We start from the raw sequence: 18,162 nt of genomic DNA, 5'->3' as shown, positions 1-18,162 counted from the left end.
ATAGCTGGATGATAGCCAAGAGAACCTCAGCAGACTGGTTTCGGTCAACAAAGGGTAAAACTATCGGTCAGGAAGACCCTAGCTGCACTTTAATGAGGACAGAAAACCTGAGACCTAATGAATGTGCCTCACTCTTAAGTTAGATGTGAGGGCTAAGGAATGCAGGATATCTATCCACACTAAAGTAAGCACTGTGGAGACTGCCCTAGGTCAGACAGACGGTATTTCCTAACGTGGAAATAATTCTGGATATTGGTTAAGAATTAACACTAAGGCTGGGTTTAATGGCCTTTTCTATCAGAGTGCCAGTTAGCTTTAGAGGTAAGTTGAAGCAACGACTTGAATTGCTGGGAGGTAGTGCAGCCAGACGTGAGGGATAAAGGAGGGGAAAGGTTGGAAGATGAGTGGAAAAAATTTGTTGGTGCTTGAAGGAGTGTGCTTTGAGTAGTGAGCATGTAGGCAAGTGGATAAGCCACACCACCTGACTGACAGGAACTGAAATTAATTAATCATAGAGTTGTTTTTATATTTATTACACCACCAGGTTTTTAGTCATTTTGCTGTTGTATATATTGCCAATTATGCAAGCATACGTTTCTTCCATGTGTTCTTGTTTCTGTCAAGTATGGAATATGTTTCAAAACTGGCACATTTTACTTCAAATGCCTTTTTTGTGTTCCTCTTCTTGAGCTTACTTTCTGTGAGCAGAAATTCCTTCTTCCTTCTGAGCTTGATTTCTTTACTCTTACATTCTCTCTTCAGTATCAACATACTGTTATGTCCCTGCATACTCAGCCATGCCCCAAAAGCTTTACACCTCTTCATTCAATCCATCACAATGTATCGCAATAAGCAAGAACAGAACATGAATGCATGCACGAATGTTCACAGTTAACACCAATTTCAGATTTTGGATGTTTATGAGCACATAGTTCACAATGCCACTCAAAAAAGGGCCAGACATCTAAAGTTGTTATTAAAGGATGAATTAGTGTCAATGAAACTAACAGTGATGATGATCAGTGCAGAAAATGACCAGTAAGTGAAAGATAAACATAAACCCTCAAGAGGAGCAGGCAGCAAGGAAAATAAAAATATTTACAGTAAGATGTAAATTCAAACATCTTTAATACAAGCAAAATTGTCAGGAAAAGAATAATTAAAGAATGCAGCAAGGGTCAAATGCTGAACCCAAAACAGAAAGTGAAACAAGGACATAACAAACTCAATGACTGAGCTAAGAATTAAATCAGCCGCCTTTTTCAGTACAGCAGCTGATAGATAAAGTTGCTTCAGTTGTGCACTTGATAATATTAGCTGGCATTTGAAATTACATGTTTAGACAGATGCAAACCTCAGGTCACATACAGTACATCATGACAGTGGCCCAAGATAATCTGCACTAGGCAGGCATGGTTAATAGAAAGATCATGGGCTCAGAATGACACCTAAAACAATTTCTGTATATTGCTTCTTCTTTTTCTTGTGGATTTCTTACTCTAGTATTTCACCTACCAGTTCTTCTCCATTTTTCTTTGTTTCTGTTTCTCTGATTTTCACAGTACTATTTAAAAATTCTTTCTTTCTTTCTTTCTTTCTTTCTTTCTTTCTTTCTTTCTTTCTTTCTTTCTTTCTTTCTTTCTTTCTTCCTGCTCTGGCCTCAAAAACCAGAAAAAAACAAACAGTACTTTATAACATCCACACTCCCACAACAATGAATATTTTTTTGCTGGACCTTAGCCCTCAAATAAGCATCTCATACTTTCATTCAGTGTTAAATATTATACAGTGCATCTGGAAAGTATTCACAGCTCATCACTTTTTCCACATTTTGTTATGTTACAGCCTTATTCCAAAATGGATTAAATTCATTTTTCCTCAGAATTCTACACACAACACCCCATTATGACAATGTGAAAAAAGTTTACTTGAGATTTTTGCAAATTTATTAAAAATAAAAAAAATGAGAAAGCACATGTACATAAGTATTCACAGCCTTTGCCATGAAGCTCAAAATTGAGCTCAGGTGCATCCTGTTTCCCCTAATCATCCTTGAGATGTTTCTGCAGCTTAATTGCAGTCCACCTGTGGTACATTCAGTTGACTGGACATGATTTGGAAAGGCACACACCTGTCTATATAAGGTCCCACAGTTGACAGTTCATGTCAGAGCACAAACCAAGCATGAAGTCAAAGGAATTGTCTGTAGACCTCCGAGACAGGATTGTCTCAAGGCACAAATCTGGGGAAGGTTACAGAAAAATTTCTGCTGCTTTGAAGATCCCAATGAGCACAGTGGCCTCCATCATCCGGATGTGGAAGAAGTTCGAAACCACCAGGACTCTTCCTAGAGCTGGCCAGCCATCTAAACTGAGCCATCGGGGGAGAAGGGCCTTAGTCAGGGAAGTGACCAAGAACCCGATGGTCACCCTGTCAGAGCTCCAGAGGTCCTCTCTAGAGAGAGGAGACCCTTCCAGAAGGGTAACCATCTCTGCAGCAATCCACCAATCAGGCCTGTATGGTAGAGTGGCCAGAGAGAAGCCACTCCTTAGTAAAAGGCAACATGGCAGCCTGCCTGGAGTTTGCCAAAAGGCGCCTGAAGGACTCTCGGACCATGAGAAACAAAATTCTCTGGTCTGATGAGACAGAGATTGAACTCTTTGGTGTGAATGCCAGGCGTCACATTTGGAGGAAACCAGGCACCGCTCATCACCAGGCCAGTACCATCCCTACAGTGAAGCATGGTGGTGGCAATCTTATGCTGTGGGGATGTTTTTCAGCGGCAGGAACTGGGAGACTAGTCAGGATGAAGGGAAAGATGACTGTAGCAATGTACAGAGACATCCTGGATGAAAACCTGCTCCAGAGCGCTTTTGATCTCAGACTGGGGCGACGGTTCATCTTTCAGCAGGACAACAACCCTAAGCACACAGCCAAGATATCAAAGGAGTGGCTTCAGGTCAACTCTGTGAATGTCCTTGAGTGGCCCAGCCAGAGCCCAGACTTGAATCCGATTGAACATCTCTGGAGAGATCTTAAAATGGCTGTGCACCGATTCTTCCCATCCAACCTGATGGAGCTTGAGAGGTGCTGCAAAGAGGAATGGGTGAAACTGAAAATTATGGGGTGCTGTGTGTAGAATTCTGAGGAAAAAAATGAATTCAATCCATTTTGGAATAAGGCTGTAACAACAAAATATGGAAAAAGTGATGCGCTGTGAATACTTTCTGGATGCACCGTATATTATATTATATTATATTATATTATATTATATTATATTATATTATATTATATTATATTATATTACAAACCACTACAAGAAACCTCCTCTTTACAAATACATACCGCCTTCAACCCCCTTCGACCAAACTTCATACAATAGGAGACCGAGCCTTTGCAGCCGCTTCTCCATGGCTCTGGAATGCCTTACCAGAGAGCCTAAGAACACAGCAGATTGTGGGCCGTTTTAAAAAAACAGCTAAAGACTTTTCTATTTAGGAATGCTATAATTATTGTTGTTTTATCTCTGTTTTTATCTTGCCTTGCCTTTGTTTAATCTTTTTATGTTGCACTTTGAGATTTACTGCTAAATTTAGTTTACCAAAAACATTTTTTTATTGAAAGTTATTGTAATTCTTATCCTCAAGTGTATTGTTATGTGAGTTAATGTGAAATACCTACAACAATTATTAAATCTTGATCATAAGCAGAGAATGTAGATGAGTATCAGTTTTCAATGACTACAATTAACATCTCCCCCTCCATTTCTTTTTTTAACCAAGGTAATAATAGCAGGCAAAACAAATACACATATTTTCTCATATATATTTTCCACACCTTATTGTAATTCTTTTATTATGTTTGTTAATTTTGGGTGACTTTAGCATCCCCTACTGGCATGGCAGAAGAGGTCTGGTTTTTGCAAACCCTGATTGGCCTGACTCTTACAGGCATAACATGGTCCCATCTTCACTATCTAGCAAATATTTTTGCTACTTTTTTACCAAGAGAATTTATGGCCTCTTGCCATAACTTCAAGAAACGTTTTCTTTCTGTCTTTTAGCAGACATTCAGGTACACCTTGGCATCTGCTGGGTTGCCTGTGTTTAGTATCTTATGAAACCTGCTTTAACTCATTATTACGACACCTCTATCTTTCTTTTACTTACATCCCTTGTACTTATACAGTGGCATGCAGAAATATTTCACTCTTGTCAGTGTGTTAGTCCTTCTTTTTTGTGGGAGTTTTCTGCAGGGCTTTACCCTTCCTTCACAAAATCTCCTACTAGCCATACAACCATCATAAGGCACCTTTGATTGTTGCTGTTTCAAGCAAATTATCCACACAATCAGATTAACTGAGGATAAACCTGGGCGGCTTTAGCAGTCCACATGTAGGCACCAGGTGGCATCCTTGCGCTTTCTAAACTAATGCATTGGACAAACCCACCTAAAAGATTTTTTAATTCTGCATCAGCTAAATGAATTGGCACCGGGTCTTTCAATAAATTATTTTCTGAGTCTTCTTTTTCCAGGGTTGAATTGTGCAAGGCAGAAACTAATCCATCCCAAGGCACATTGAGGCACACACCCCCACTTTTAGCAACACAGTTTAGAGTTACTAATCAACTTGTAAGTTACCAGTTTTGAATGCTAAGATAAAACAATGTCAGTTTTCTGAATCCTCTTTTTCATTACAGCATTCCAGGGAACTGCAATCTATCCTGACAGCATCCAATACAGGATACCTTGAAAAGACACACTCATATGCATATGTACTCTTCTTTACCAAAGTGGTAGTTTTAAGAACACCTATCAAAAATTACATTTTCCATCTTTGAAATGTGGGAATTATTCAGATATGGTAAGGTATCAGAGCATGCTGAATGCTGTAAAAGATATTATGGGGTAATGGTTAGAACCGTACAAACTCCGGACACTAAAGAATTATGCACCGGCAAAGGCGGCATTCCAGTGCAAAAACATGTGTAGGAATGCTCAGGAAGGAATTCAAGCTAGGGAACTAACACTGAGCGGAAAGAAAAGCAACTTAGGATAAAATCATCACGTTCCCTTAGTATGCTAGAAAACAGATATTTAGGCACTTGACAGGGCTGACTAAATGAAGATCTGGTTTTACAGAAGGCTCAGGGTAGCTGGGACAACAGAAGCTGCTCGAAGTGCTTCTAGTCTGGTGTTTTGGAACAAATATAGAGTTGCTTCTGATCCCAAAAACTAACTACCTAGTCTTGGCTACAAGGTACCGTAAGATGGGTCTTTCCCTGTACAGGATGCCTAATGTCCCACTGGTAGTAAAACACTCTTTTTTATTTCAAGAAAAGTGTTTTCAAGGATGTGAAACACTAAACCTTGAACAGTCTTCTGCATTGAATGTGCATGTTTTGAAAGAAGTGTACCCTTCTGGTATTTTACAAGAATCAGAATAATGTTAAGAGAAGATATAATAAAAATGTACATTTTTTTTCACAGATGTATGCCAGGAAAGGGCAAAGAATTGTTAAAAAAAAGAAAGGGAAATGCTCTTCAGGGCCTTTGTAATATAGGTTCTTGCCCAGTCTCCCTCTTGCCCAACCAACGTACCAAAACAATACATTCTGTTTTCACCTCCTGTCTTTATTTCCCTTGCTCTTACAATATTTGCCTTGTCCTCCTATCAGAGTCTTTAATCCCAGAGTTTAAAGCAAGCACTTCCTTCATTAGATGGATACCTGGTTAAAGCTCCATCTAGTGACAGTCTAGTATCCTGGAAGCCTCAAAGGCATTTAAAGATCGTGGTTTCAAACACAGTTGCACAATTTTTTTCTCACTCCCATGTAGTGCCCCTGCTGACATGGCAGAAGAGGGTCAGCTTCTTGCAAGCCCTTATTGGCCTGACTTTTACAGGCATAACATGGTACCTTCTTCTCTATCTAGCAAATAATTTTGCTACTTTTTTTACGAGATTTTTTGGCCTCCAGCCATAACTTCAAGAAACTTTTTCTTTCTGTCTTTTAGCAGACATTCAGGTACCCCTTGGCATCTGCTGGGTTGCCTGTGTTTAGCATCTTATGAAACCTGCTTTAACTCATTATTAGGACACATCCATCTCTCTTTTACTTATATCCCTTGTACTTACACAGTGGCATGCAGAAATATTTCATTCTTGTCAGTGTGTTAGTCCTTCTGTTCTGTGGGAGTTTTCTGCAGGACTTCACCCTTCCTTCTCACAACCTCCTAACAGCCATACAACCATCATAATGCACGTTTGACTGTTACTGCTTAAAGCAAATTATCTACTCAATAAGATTAATTGAGGAGAGGCTTTTAGTTCTACAAAAAAATAAGCAATGATAAAAACAGAAAATAGTCCCGAACCAGTCAGCTATTTAAAGGTTGTCTAATACTCTAGATGGGCCTGACTGTTAGGTCAAACTTATATTTTACTGCCACTGTAATGACCATTTGAAATCTTCACAGACTAAATGTCACTTCAGTTTTATCTGGCTTGGTGCTCTCTCATCTGCCTGCCTTTGGTGTTATGTTATTGGCTCTATTTTTCAGAATTTCACTTGGAATACTTCTGCTGGAACTGCTAGTCCAAGGTTGGTTCAGACCTTGTGTCAAGTGCTTGTGGAGTGGCCTCCACCTCCTGCAATTCTAAAACTGGATTTTGTGAGCCTAGAAAATAAATGGATTGCTGGGAAAGAAAAAAATCCTTTAACGTGTTTGTTATGTAGTGCTGGAAAATATCAGAAAACATGACATTTGAAATTAAAGATCTATTATGTACTAATGAAAAGATTGAAAGCATGTTGAAGATAAAATTAAACTTACAGTCTTCATTTTTCCATGCCTTTCAGCCATTTTCATCCATTTTCTAACCTATTTATTCAATTCAGGATTGCATAAAATTAAGACATATCCTGGCAGTATTCAACACAGGTCACACATCTGCTCTGGTCAGGATTCCAGCCCTTTGTGAGAAATACTCAGGCACACACACATTCAGTCATACAGAGTCAATTGAGTGTTTCCAATTGATTTAACAGGTTTTCTTGAGATGTCGAGAAAAATGGGAGTAAAAAATAAAAAATAATAAATATGACAGACTAAAGGAGACCATTCAGTCCATCAATCCCATTTGTTAAGCTATCAGCTAAGCTGCCCCAATATCTTATCCAGATTTTTTTAAAAGGTTGTCAAGGTTTCTGCTTCAGCTACATGTCCTAGTTGTTTGTTCCATACTCCCACAACTCTTAGTGTAAAGAAGTGCTTTCTGGCTTCAGTCTTAAATGCACTTCCCCTTAATTTCCACTGATGTCCTCTATTACGTGATTCACCCTTAAGCTGAAAGAATGTTGCTGGATCTACTTTATCAATGCCTTTGAGGATTTTAAATATCAGCATTAGGTCCCCACGCAGTCTTCTCTGCTCGAGATTGAACAGGTTTAACTCTCTATGTCTGTCAGAGTAGGACATGTCCTTAATTCCTGGGATGCACTTGGTTGCTCTCCTCTGCACAGCTTCAAGTGCTGCTATGTCTTTCTTGTACCGTGGTGACCAGAACTGCACAGAATACTCCATATGTGGTCTTACTACTACTCTTGATAAATTTCAGTCAGGTTTCAGAACAAATCACAGCACAGAAACTGCACTCGTTAAAGTAGTAAATGATTTGCGGGTGAATGCAGACAGAGGCCATTTATCTGTTCTCATCCTCTTAGATCTGAGTGCTGCATTTGACACCATTGATCATAATATTCTTAGAAATCGCCTTTGTCAATGGGTGGGCCTCTCTGGCACGGTCTTAAATTGGTTTGAATCCTACCTGCCAGGTAGAAAATTCTTTGTTAGTTGTGGTAATCACAACTCAAAGACACATGATATCCGATATGGTGTTCCACAAGGCTCTATCCTGGGTCCGCTGCTCTTCTCAATCTACAAGCTTCCGTTAGGTCAGATTATCTCAGGGCACAACGTGAGCTACCATAGCTATGCTGATGACACACAGCTGTACTTATCAATAGCACCTGATGACTCCGACTCTTTTGATACACTAACACAATGTCCTACTAGTATTTCTGAATGGATGAATAGTAATTTTCTCAAACTAAATAAAGAGAAAACTGAAATTTTAGTAATTGGCAATAATGGATTCAATGAGGTTATCAGAAATAAACTTGATGCTTTAGTATTAAAAGTTAAGACGGAAGTAAAAAACTTAGGGGTAACTGTTGACTGTAATCTGAATTTTAAATCACATATTCATCAGACCACTAGGACAGCATTTTTTCACTTAAGAAACATAGCAAAAGTTAGACCTCTTATATCATTGAAAGATGCTGAGAAATTAATTCACGCTTTTGTTTTCAGTAGACTAGATTACTGTAACGCACTCCTCTCAGGACTACCCAAAAAAGACATAAATCACTTGCAACGAGTGCAGAATGCAGCTGCTAGAATCCTAACTAGGAAAAGAAAATCCGAACACATTTCTCCAGTTTTGATGTCACTACACTGGTTGCCTGTGTCATTCAGGATTGACTTTAAAATACTGCTTTTGGTTTATAAAGCCTTAAATAATCTCGCTCCATCTTATATATCGGAATGCCTGACACGTTATATTCCAAATCGTAACCTTAGATCTTCAAATGAGTGTCTCCTTATAATTTCAAAAGCTAAACTTAAAAGAAGTGGTGAGGCGGCCTTCTGCTGTTATGCACCTAAAATCTGGAATAGCCTGCCAATAGGAATTCGCCAGGCAAATACAGTAGAGCACTTTAAAACACTGCTGAAAACACATTACTTTAACATGGCCTTTTTATAACTTCACTTTAACTTAATCTTGATACTCTGAATGTTCAATTCATCATAATAACTATTCACAGTGGCTCCAAAATCCATACTAACCCCTACTCTCTCTTCTGTTTCTTTTTCCGGTTTCTTTGTGGTGCGGCCTGCGCCACCACCACCTACTCAAAGCATCATGATGCTCCAACATTGATGGACTGAAAGCCAGAAGTCTACGTGACCATCATCATCAAGTCCTTCCATGAAAACCCTAAATACAAAGAGGACTGTTTGATTTATGTTAGGTAGATTGCCCAGAGGGGACTGGGCGGTCTCTTGGTCTGGAATCCCTACAGATTTTTTTTTTTCTCCAGCCTCTGGAGTTGTTTTTGTGTTTTTTCTATCCACCCTGGCCATCAGACCTTACTTATTCTATGTTAATTAATGTTGACGCATGTTTATTTTTTATTGTATCTTCTATTTTTCTATTCTCATTTTGTAAAGCACTTTCAGCTACATTTTTTGTATGAAAATGTGCTATATAAATAAATGTTGTTGTTGTTGTGTTACTAGTGCATTATATAGTTTAAGCATAACTTCCCTTGACTTATATTGAACAGTTTTTACAGTATGATATAACCTAACATTTTACTTGCTTTTTTTAATTGCTTTAGCACATTACTCAGACAATGAAAACTTTGTGTCAACATAAAACCCTAAATCCTTTTCAAAGGTTGCTTCCTGTATGACAGTGTCTCCCACCTTGTATTCATAATTGAGGGTCCTTTTTCCCATGTGTAGCACTTTGCATTTTTCTACATTAAACTGCATTTTCCAGTTCACCCAGTTTTGAAGGTTGCCCAAGTCTTTTTGAATTCTTTTTACTGCCTCCTACGTGTCTGTCATTACTCCAATTTTAGTGTCATCTGCAAATAATACAAAAATACAAATAATATAATAAAAATCAAATAAAAAAATAATTGCAACAATCTTAAATGAAATATTAAACAAGGGTTAAGCTAAAAAGAAGTATTGTATTTGAAAATATCCACATAGGGTGGCACAGTGGAGCAGTGGTAGCACTAATGCCTCATAATAAAAAAAACAGGGTTCTCATGTTACTTGAGTGAAATTGTTATGTTCTCCTCATATCCATGTGACTTTCCTCCAGTTGCTCTGGTTCCTCCCACAGTCCAAAGACTTGCAGGTTAGGTACACTGGTATTGCTAAATTCATCCAAGTGAGTATACTGTATATTGTGAGTGTGTGCATCCTACAACAGACTGGCTCCATGTACAGGGATTGTTCCTGCTTTGTGCCATATGTGTTGCATACAATACGAGAGCGTACAAGTGCAGTTTGTCTCAGAAAGGTGTTTATTCCACTAATCCTGCCAGACACTCTAACCCCAAACACTTTACGGCAAACAAGAACACACTGTCATAAAATGTACATATTGCAAACATAACATTTCCCCCCTGCCCCACAAAATACAGTGACTCCCAGAAAACATAAGGCTTGAACTTTCAGAAGTAATTGAAATTGTACAGAAGTCTTTTTTTCTCTTTTGTGTGCTTCTGCCAAAACCCAAATGTCATTCTAAAGTCTGCTTAACTGTGAAAATCAGTAAGGAAATCTTTGAATCTGGCTGGCTGAGTTCTGACGTATTCAGGTCTGGAGATGGTTTCAGTCGGAGGTGGCAACACCTCAGGGTCCTCAGTCTGCATAGGGACCGATGATCCTACAGTTGAATCAAGCCACTCTGTTGTAAAACCTGAAGAGTCACAGCTCGGCACTGGTGGTGCAGGTACCTTGCAGAGGTGGCTTGCATGTCATCGGGAACCATCAGCCAGACAAAATCTGGCAGGTCCTAGTTGGCTTATTACTTTTAAAGGAGAAGACCAAAAAGATTTCAACTTATGTTCTCGATGTGGCCTCCAGACCCTGACCCAATCTGATACAGTTATTTCTGGCATTTTCACCCGGTGTGATGTGTCAAAATGTTGCTTCATTTTATTCTGGTTCTTGGCCACACTGTTGTGTGTATGTATTGTAGTGGGCAAAGCTGGTTGGGCACGCAGACGATCCAGTGGAAGCTGAAGTTCCCGACCAATCATAAGAGCTGCAGGTGAGCTGCCTGTTGTTAAGTGCTGTGTAGCTCTGCAGTGAAGAAGTGTCTGGAGAAGTGCAGAGAGAAATGTGCATCCATCTGCCAAATGTGCTCTAATGCCATTTTTTAAAGTTTTATTTAGACACTCTACCCTCGCATTGGCCTGAGGGTGGTAGAATGCTATGCGATGGTGTCGAATTCCTTTGTTCATCAAAAAGCTTGTAAATTCAACAGAAGTAAATTGTGGACCATTATCTGTTGAAACAGCCACTGGCAACCCCCAGCGAGCAAAAATGGACTCCAAAAACTAGATCACAGCTCTGGTTGTAACTGATCCAACTGAGGTTACTTCTGGCCACTTAGAATGTAGGTCGTATGCCATAATAAGAAAATGCTGATGATGTGGAACGCCATGTTACTCGCCGCAGATGTCTAGCTGTATGTGTTCCCAAGGCTTAACAGGCCACTGAACTGGCTGCAATGGGGGTGTAGGTGGAGGACCCATTTTACCGCTAACAAGGCAAGCAGGGCATTCCTTGACCAGAGCTTCAATATCAGCATCAATCCCTGGCCACCACACAAGGTTGGGACATCGTTGCTTAACATGGACAATACCCAACTGGCCCTCATGTGCCACAGCCAGGACACATGCTTAGAGGGACCTTGGAACTACTGTGCAGAGACCACGAGCAACACAGCTTTCATTCCAGCAAGTGAGTTTATCCTTGACACGATGGAATGGCGTCACCTCAGCCGGTACTTGAGTAGGCCACCCCTGCCTGATAAAAGTACGAAGCTGAGTGAGCACAGGGTCTTGCTTTGAGGCCTGCTGCAGCTCCTGGAGTGACACTGTGGCCTCTAGAGGTGTGTAAAGAAGCTGAACAAGTTCAGGCTCAACACAATCAGGGCAGGGAGTCATGGCTGGAGGAGTAGGTCAGCCACGACACTGTGGCGCCCGGGAGTATACTGGAGTTTAAAATCATACTGCTGGAGATGCTCTGACCAGTGGTGCAGTCTTAGTGGCCTGTGACCAGAACCAGATGTAGAAAGCATTGCAGTGAGAGCTTGGTGGTCAGTTCTGAGTGTAAATGAACGGCCATACAGATACATGTGCCACCGTTCGCAAGCCCAGATACATGCCAGTGCTTCTCGTTCACTGACTGAGTATTTCTGTTCACCTGGGTTAAGACGTAAATGCCACAGGTTTCTCAGTCCCCTCCTGAATCTGAGACAGTACAGCCCCAAGAGCAGCTCCAGATGCATCACATGTGAATAAGGTGGGACTATTGAGGTAAAAGTGTGCCAGCACAGGCGGTGAAACAAGCTGAGCCTTTAGTAACTGAAACGCCTCTGTGCAGGCTGGAGTCCATGCCCAGGGAGCATCTTTCTTCAAAAGTTGACATAAGGATCCAGTAGTGGAGGAGTATTGCTGCAGAAAACGTACATAGTATGCAATCATACCCAAAAATGAAGCAAACTGTGCTACTGATGTGGGCTCTGGAATTCTCTGAATTGACTCTGTGTTAGACTGGAGTGGGGTTAAACCATCTGCAGATAGTCGGAAACCCACAAATTCAATTGAAGGTGCAGAAAACACACATTTAACACCATTAAGAGTGAGATTATGCCTGGTCAGTGCTGAAAACACTTTTTTGAGATGCTCATCATGGGTAGAGGTAGTGGAACCATATCAACAAGATAAATAACAACCCCTGGAATCCCTGCCAAGATGGTTGACATTATCTTCTGAATGCAGCTCGGGCCTGAAATTTGTCCAAATGGCATTCTAGTATATCAGAAAACCCCAATGTGAGTGACAAATGCAGTCAGGTTTCGACTGTTGGGGTGGAGTGGACTGCAGATATCCTTGACAGAGATCTAACTTTGTAAAGAAACGAGATCCATAAAATTGTGTAGTTAGCTCCTCTGATGTTGGCAGAGGATATTTGTCAGGAATGACTGCCTTGTTTACTGCCCTTAGATCGACACAGATTCGTAGTTCCCCTGATTTTTTTTTTGCAACAACCAAATTAGAAATCCATGGGGCAGCATTAATAGGTTCTATAATTCCAGCCTCTAGGAGGCGTTGCAGCTCAGCAGATACCCCGTCACGGAAAGCCAGTGGGATGCGGTGTGGTGGCTTGATGACAGGAGGCACAGTGGGATCTAGCAAAGGCTGGTGATGAAAGGCAGAGAGACAGCCAAGTCCATCAAAAAGTGATGGCCACTTCTGTTGCCATGGGGAGCAAACATTAAGAATTACAGATCCACTAGTATTAATTAGGGTAAAACCAAGGCTGTTAAAAAGATCCAGGCCTAAGAGGTTGGCACCATGGCGGGAGACGTGGAATGTGAATTGAGGAAGAAACTTAGAACCATAGCGTACTGACAGCTCAACTGAACCCACAATGTCGATCTTAGAGCTGGCATAGCCACGGAAAGTGGTGGCGGGAGCAGACAGCTGGAAATCTGGGAAAAACTGCTTCTTAGTCTTTAGATTTAACAAAGTCACTGTTGCCCCAGTTTCTAGCAAAAGAGGATGGCATATGTTGTCTAGTTCTACTGTGCAGGTTTTAAAAGATGTATGCCTAGATGTCACATTATGAATTGTCACAGGCTTTGATAATGCCAGAGTGGAACAGCAAACTTTCGCAAAGTAATTGGCTTTATCGCAACGCTGGCATATCTGACCCTTGGCAGGACAGCTCTGTGCTCTCAAAGAGTGTGAATTAGAGCCACAATTTCAGAAAAAACGTTTGGGTCTTGGAGGAAGCTGTCACGTAAGCTGCACACTGGGATTCTCGTTGCAGTGTTCCGAGTCTTCTGTGCACTGCAGAGCCTGAGATGCGTCTCCCGTCACTGCTGAGGAAGCAGGAGATGTGTCGAGTTTGGCGGCGAATTCTGCGGCAGACTCGATCTAAAATGCAATGTGGATTGCCCGTGATAGACTTAAATCATCTGATTCTAGCAAGAGCTTTTCGCGGACTTTTGGATCGTTAGTGTGCGCAGCCAATTGATCCCTAATAAATTCATCTTGCATGTCTCCGAACTTGCATAAACTGGCTAAACCCCTTATGTTGGCCACGTATTGGTGAACCGATCCGCCTGCATGTTGTCGCCGTTTACGAAATAGGATTTTGCGGAGGATAACACATTGCAAGCAGGAGAACAGGAGAATCACAGCAGCGGAGTATGTGGCTGCGTTCCCCAAAGTCTTAAACACACGCTGTCCCTCCGTTCTCCGTTTGCGCGCATCACTTACATTTTGCAAATCAAGAGCAAGGAGGTAAGTTTCAAAAGACTCCAGCCAGTGGGATTAAGGCACTGGAGCCTCTCCAGGCAGGGAAAGAAAGGGAGAAGGTGGTGGAAGTGAAAATTCAGCCATCCTTGTCGCCAAAATGTTGCATACAATACGAGAGCGTACAGGTGCAGTTTGTCTCAGAAACCACTAATCCCGCCAGACACTCACCCTCTAACCCCAAACACTTTACAGCAAACAAGAACACACTGTCGTAAAATGTACATACAGTATTGCAAACATAACAATATGCTTGCTAGGATAGTCTCCAGCTTCCTTGTAACCTTGTTCAGCATAAGTGGGTTTGGAAATGGATGGATGGAATATTCATATCCTGGGATATCCTCAGGTGCTCAGGAAAACTGTCCCACTGACAAGGACTATACACACTAAGTCTTTGCCCTAACCCTAGGAACACATACTGTGAAAGGCACAAGTTAGAGAATCAGTGTAGAATATAGAATATACTGTATATGTCGGTATTACAGAAGCAAAATATACTGTATTTCACTAGCATATAAGAAATATAAAAATGTTTAAGACCATTGAGCAATTTAAAATTAAAAGAATTTTGAAATCAATACAACCTTTAATAGGTAACCAATGCAGATACACTATAAAAAAATTGACTGTAAATTTACAATAAATTACTGGCTACTAGTTGCATTACTTTTACAGTATTTTACTGTATTATATTACAGTTTATTACAATAAAATTACCATACCACACAGTGACTTCACAGTAAATTGGGCAACAAAATTACTGTGATGTAGCAGTATTTTACTGTTGAATTACAGTAATTAACCCTTTCCAATTTACATTAATCTACTGTATTTTTACATGCCAACTGTAAAAGTAATGCAACTCAGTAGCCAGTAATTTACTGTAAATTTACAGTTGCAATAACAATATTAAATACTGCAAAGGACTTTAAAACAACCTTGATCACCCATCCTATTCACCTAATTTCCCCAAATTTACATCAAGTTGAGTTCTGAAGGTCCCTAAAGTCCCCTTGTCCACCTCACTACTTGTTCACTTGTTTTTTTGCATTAGTGGTTTTCTGTATCAGTTAAAGCCTTTTGATGTTTGTACAAAAATATGTTTCCATCAGTGTCTCTGTAGTCGGGATTTTATTTTTATCAGTCATTTCACAACACATATAAACTTTAAATTATTGAAAATGATTAAAGTTAAGCAAACATACTATCAATTTTACATATTTATTCAGCAGTGTTTATTCAAAAGTAAATGCACACAATACCTCACGTACACACTTTTAAGTTCGATAAAAGTCTTAACAGGCAGTTCAACTTTTTTTTTAAATTGCACAAATAAAATGACCTAAACCTCACATACAGTAAGTAGGTATATGTACAATAAACAAAAACACATTTTTTACTGTATATCTAATATCATCTGAAGTAAACAACTTGCCACATACCACAGCACCTGCAGTTGTTATGTGCTGTAGAGTAGTAGTAGTTAACACTGTATTAATTTTAAATATATGCTACTTTCTCCAGATATAGACATCTGAAAGGGTCACGTGCAGAAATTAATCAATAATTCTGAAAGCTTGCCTCCTTTTATAAAGTAGATTTTAAGAAATTAAATTAAAGACATTGAACTTCAGTGTCTAACATTTAAACAAAAATGTTAAAATCAAAAATGTAACTACAAAGCAGTCTAACATTTTTAAAGATCGCAAGATAGAAATTAAACTGGGGCAAAACAGGGGATTAAAACACTTTAAATCAATTTTGAATTATTAGGAGTCCTTTTAGAAAATAATGTCTACATTGACATCTATTCAAAATCCATTAATTTCCTCAGAAGTGTACAGACTTGTTGGTTGATGTGTCCGTGTTTCTTTTTTTGATTTTTAGCCCGACTCTAGGTTAATACCAAAAAAACACCTGTAAACAAAATATAGAAGCTGTCAGTTTTATTTGAGCTTTTTCACACTGTGTTTCAAAAGACATTAAATGCTGTTCCTTTCTACAGAATACTGATGTCTGACACTCCTACTAAGAAAGCCAAACAAGATTTCTCTGCCATTTTAACAATGTTGTGGTGATTTACTAGTCTCACTATTACCCATGCTAGTGTTATCTACAATGTCAGCGTGTTAGTTTACCTTTGGATAAACTCCAATGTAGATGAGGTATCTTTAGGATACTGCAAGTTAAAGTTGTAATAACTTGTGAAGATACCATTGACGAAGTCATGATGTGGTCCCATGACCGCCTGTCCTACAACGTCCAGGCTTCAGGCTTCATCATATCATCTGAAATAAACAAAGATAAAACAGGATGATCTCTCTTTATAGACTTAGAAAGCAAACTAGCTACAATTTGTCTGGAGCAGAGCAGAGACAGACCAGCAAAAGAGTAAAGTAGTAAAGCCTATTTTAAAAAAGGCATGAACTAGATGTTGTCACACCCATGTGTTTCAGAGGCAGTAAACAAGCCCAGAGGTGAGTGAAATATTGCGAGACGAGGGGTTAATTGACGGTGCTAACACCTCTCTCATTTTTTTCATCAGAATGAAGGAAGAAAATTAATACACCTACTGTGCTTCCGGGTTCCCAAGATGGCAGCCAAACGTCACTTCTGGTTCCATTTGATGACATCACTTCCGGCTCATTTCAATGACGATACGTCCGGTCTTCAGAAATCACTTCCTCCACATCACGTCCAGTTCCTGTTGATGACATCATATCCTGCCAACTCACTTCAATAAAAAGGCCATCTTACAACCTATAAATTGTCTGTCACATTTTTTGTAAATGTATTTAACCAGTAAATTCTTGAACCAACATCTTTATTGGTCCAATGGACATTATACGGGGACGGTCCCCAAATTTTTCATTTGTGGAAATTGTATTTATTACAATGTTAATGTTTCATAAAATGCTGAAAAGGCTGAATGTTACTAATGTTCCTTAAATGAGAAAATGCAGAGCTAATGAAATAAATAAATAGCAAAATAAACCTCTTCGTAATTTTAAAGTGTCTCATATGAAGAATACATGTAATAGTAATCACATATGGCGTATACTAATTACATTGTTTAACACTGTTATCTCAGAGCTTTTAAGTTTGAATCCCATGCCCAGTCATTATGTGGAGTTTTTACGTTCTCCCCCAGTCTACTTTGCTTTTTTTCCCACTTCGCAGCTTATAGGACTCAAAGGATCTGCTGCTAACATCTTGCTGCCAAATACCACAGGACACCTTCAGAGGTCTTGCCAGGAGTCCATGCCTTGATGGTCAGAGCTCTGATCGGTGGGTGTGTGCATATGTGTATATAGTTTGTGTGTGTGTGTGTGTGTATCTAGTGGTGGACGGCCAGCGGCCCATGACCAGCTGGGATGCCCCTATGATGGAAGAACTGAGGGAGACAGCATTTGTGAGGCACTACCACCCCAGGGATGCTGTGGCACCATAGATACCCACAGGGCACACTGGCAGTTGGAGTTTAGAGCAGCAGCCCTGTTGGGTTCCATGTGGACTGCCAGAAGAGCCTTCTCTTGAACTTCCATCACACCTGGGAGTAATTTCAGGTAATGCTAATGAACCACCTGGAGCACTCGCAGGAGCCAGAGTTGGGAGGAAGTGGACAAAGTTTCCTGGGAGAGAAGAGAAGAGAAGGACTGTGCTATTGATTTGGTGCTTGGTTGTGCTGTGCTGTGGGGAGCAAAGTAAAAACGCTGCCCTATGTGAATAAAACATGTGTACTGGACTTGAATGTTGTACATTGTGGATTCAGAAAGTGTTTAGACCCCTTCACTTTCAGCACACTTTATTATGTTGTACATTTAATATTACAGTACATGGATAAATTTGCCGTTTTTGCCCATCAATCTACACTACAATAATCTATACTGACAAAGTGAAATGTTTATGGAAAGGTTTACAAATTTAATAAATATCAAAAACTGAAATCTTTCATTGATAT

General features: G+C 40.0%; 1 long non-coding RNA gene across 1 annotated transcript; it reads right to left on the bottom strand.

Annotated features, from left to right (window-relative positions):
- Positions 1 to 15,933: 15,933 nt before the first annotated feature.
- LOC120525841 lies at positions 15,934 to 17,156 on the bottom strand. Its single transcript, XR_005633031.1, has 3 exons — positions 16,775 to 17,156; positions 16,340 to 16,489; positions 15,934 to 16,118 (listed from the first exon to the last, which is right to left on the bottom strand). It is a non-coding gene; the product is annotated as an uncharacterized LOC120525841 (long non-coding RNA).
- Positions 17,157 to 18,162: the final 1,006 nt, after the last annotated feature.

Source organism: Polypterus senegalus, chromosome 3, assembly GCF_016835505.1.
Source record: "Polypterus senegalus isolate Bchr_013 chromosome 3, ASM1683550v1, whole genome shotgun sequence".
Lineage (NCBI taxonomy): Eukaryota > Metazoa > Chordata > Cladistia > Polypteriformes > Polypteridae > Polypterus > Polypterus senegalus.
This window is presented reverse-complemented; position numbering and strand designations above follow the sequence as displayed.